Source organism: Convolutriloba macropyga, chromosome 8, assembly GCF_964194025.1.
Source record: "Convolutriloba macropyga chromosome 8, txConMacr16.3, whole genome shotgun sequence".
In the NCBI taxonomy this organism is placed as follows: domain Eukaryota; kingdom Metazoa; phylum Xenacoelomorpha; order Acoela; family Convolutidae; genus Convolutriloba; species Convolutriloba macropyga.
Window position 1 is genome coordinate 16,427,861 of NC_134475.1, and position 3,685 is coordinate 16,431,545.

A 3,685-nucleotide genomic window follows, 5' to 3' on the forward strand; every position below is an offset into this window, starting at 1 on the left:
TTTTGTGGTCCCCTGGTTAATGCTTTTCAACGAAGCAGACTCAGAAGTGGACAGATGAACGTCACCTACTACAGAAAAGACCCAACAGCCACAACTGCTCGATACTTCACAACCCTTGCATTGGATTCTCGGTTGTTTACTTTATATAGATTTGTCCTTTACTTCTTCCAGACTAATTAGCTTCACCATTTGCCTATGTTAAGAACAGTTGCAGCCAATTTGCTCTATAACTCGCTCAAAACTCTCCCAGAATCTTAACAAGAAAAGCTCAATGACGTTTGTCAGTCATATCCTTGTGCTTATATTGACCCCAAAACTAAAATTTATATTTATCCTTATTTGACTTCTGTGCCTTTGGAAATGGTGCAGCGGATTATTTGGCACGATATACTCAATAAAACCATCGCATTACACGAAGTGAATAAAAACATCTTCCAGACTGTCTCACACCTATGAGAAACCCTCAAAATGTTCCAAATCTACTTCGAGTGGTGCCGTCTTTATTGTGCCCCATACTTATTTCAAGACCTACTCAAAGCGTTGCACTCTTACGTTGTTGTTTTTTCAAAGCACATCTTAAGAGCAACGGAACAACTCAATATAAAAAGTATCTTGCCGAATGTAAGCTTTTAAATCAATACGTTGATATCCATTTTTGTTTCTCATACCTCATTAAAAAAGAAAGTATCAAGATCAACTTCAAAACTCGGGCAAAAAGCGCAAAAACACAGATGAAAGACGAGAAGCAAAACGAAAACGCATGAGCCCCTTCCAATGTGCCATTCACTATCTTGCACAGTGGGGTTTCCCAGACGCGGTTGAAATAGAATAAATTCAATTATCGAACCGTGAATGAGATGCTGGGCACACCCAGTAATGAGCTGAATTTTTTTGCACCAAATCAAAAAATGCTATTTTGGAATGGTTTTTACATAAGAGTTTACTTTAACTACGTAGATTCTGTTAAGATAATCTACGACCACAAGGATTGTTACAATTTTCAAAACTATTTTTAGGATTCCAAGAGGAAGCGCTATGGTGCTTCTTCCGCAACACTCAAAGATATAACATTCAGAAGCGTATTTATGATAAATTTATTAATCAGTTTTAGTTTTAAAAGAATACCGAGGGCAGCTTTGGTGGCTCCCATGGTTAATGCTTTTAAACGAAATTGACTCAGAAGTGGACCGATGAATATCACCCACTACAGAAACGGCCCCACAGCCACAACTGCTCGATACTTCACAACATTTGCATTGGAAGCTCGGTTGTTTACTTTATATAGATTTGTCCGTTACTTCTTCCAGACTAATTATCTTCACCATTCGCCTATGTTAAGAACAGTTGCAGCCAATTTGCTCTATAGCTCGCTCGAAACTCTCCCAGAATCTTAACAAGAAAAGCTCAATGACGTTTATCATTCATATCCTTGTGCTTATATTGACCCCAAAACTAAAATTAATATTTATCCCTATTTGACTTCTGTGCCTTTGGAAATGGTGCAGCGGATTATTTGGCACGATGTACTCAATAAAACCATCGCATTACACCAAGTGAGTAAAAACATCTTCCAGATTGTCTCACACCTGTGAGAAACCCTCAAAATGTTCCAAATCTACTTCGCGTGGTGCCGTTTTTATTGTGCCCCATACTTATTTCAAGACCTACTCAAAGCGTTCCACTCTTACAATGTTGATTTTTCAAAGCACATCTTAAGAGCAACGAAACAACTCAATATAAAAAGTATCTTGCCGAATGTAAGCTCTTAAATCAATCCGCTGATATCCATTTTTGTTTCTCATACTTCATTAAAAAAGAAAGTATCAAAACCAACTTCAGAACTCGGGCAGAAAGCGCAAAAACACAGATGAAATTTGAGAAGCAAATTGCAAACGAATGAGCCCCTTCTAATGTGCCATTCACTATCTTGCACAGTGGGGTTTCCCAGACGCAGTTGAAATAGAATAAATTCAATTATCGAACCGTGAATGAGATGCTGGGCACACCCAGTAATGAGCTGAATTTTTTTGCACCAAATCAAAAAATGCTATTTTGGAATGGTTTTTACATAAGAGTTTACTTTAACTACGTAGATTTTGTTAAGATAATCTACGACCACAAGGATTGTTACAATTTTCAAAACTATTTTTAGGACTCCAAGAGGAAGCACTGTGGTGCTTCCTCCGTAACACTCAAAGATATAACATTCAGAAGCGTATTTATGATAAATTTATTGAATAGTTTTAGTTTTAAAAGAATACCGAGGGCAGCTTTGGTGGCTCCCCTGGTTAATGCTTTTAAACGAAATTGACTAAGAAGTGGACCGATGAGTATCACCCACTACAGAAACGGCCCCACAACCACAACTGCTCGATACTTCACAACATTTGCATTGGAACCTCGGTTGTTTACTTTATATAGATTTGTCCTTTACTTCTTCCAGACTAATTATCTTCACTATTCGCCTATGTTAAGAACAGTTGCAGCCAAATTGCTCTATAACTCGCTCGAAACTCTCTTAGAATCTTAACGAGCAGGAATGACTGTTTCAAGCTACTCAGGACTCTCAAAGAGACTAGCGCTTTTCCGCCTGTGATGAATTACGACGGTGTCAGTTTTTCAACTGACGATAAAAAGGCAAATGCATTCAATGATTTTTTCAGCTCTGTCTATAGTTGTAAAATTCACGAAAATGTTCCAATAGCTTTAGATTCGAGTATTAAATTACAAGATGTTACGTTTGGAGTTCTGGAAATTGAAAAAATATTGAGCAAATGTGATGACAGTTCTTCCATGGGCTCAGATCAAGTACCATCTTTCTTGCTTCGTGATGGCTGTCAAGTTTTAGCCCCAGCAGTTATGGCATTATTTCAAGTTATTCAAAAGTCCTCGCATTGGCCTAAGGAATGGAAAACCTCATATATCACACCACTACACAAAAATGGTTCAGCAAGTGACGTAAAAAACTATCGTCCGATCAGCTTACTTCCAAAACTTTCTATTGTTTTTGAAAAAATGTTGTTCAATTTGTTGTATCCGCTAGTTAGGCCGCTAGTCACAAACGCTCAGCACGGTTTTATGAAGAGACGCAGCACAACTACTCAACTTATTTCATATTTTGATGTTCTTTACAACAATCTTGACAAAAATTTTCCTTGTGCTAGCGTCTATTTTGATATAAAAAGGCTTTTGATTCCGTTCCGCATCATAATTTACTAAGAAAACTGGCAGCATTTGGGTTTGACGACGCTTTTCTTCATCTTTTTTTGGATTATCTCGAAGATCGACACCAAATTGTCCGTATAGGATCTTGTTTTTCTAGGCCCTCCGTTGTAACATCTAGTGTCCCACAAGGAAGTGTCCTTGGACCACTTCTGTTTATCTTGTACATGAACGATTTTGTTGGCCATGTGAAAAACTCCCATGTTTACTTATATGCCGACGACCTAAAGCCGCTATGCGTTGATTGTTTCGAAGGTCTGCAATGTGACATCAATGGTATTTATGAATGTTCACGCAAAAATCAACTTAAATTTCATCCAGAAAAGTTTAAAGCGATGAACTTTAAATGCAGCCAGTCTCTCTTATTTCTAGGAGAAGTGGAAATTCTTCTCACTAGAGAGATTATGGATTTGGGAATGCTAGTTACTGAAGATCTCTGTTGGACAACACATGTTAAGACGAA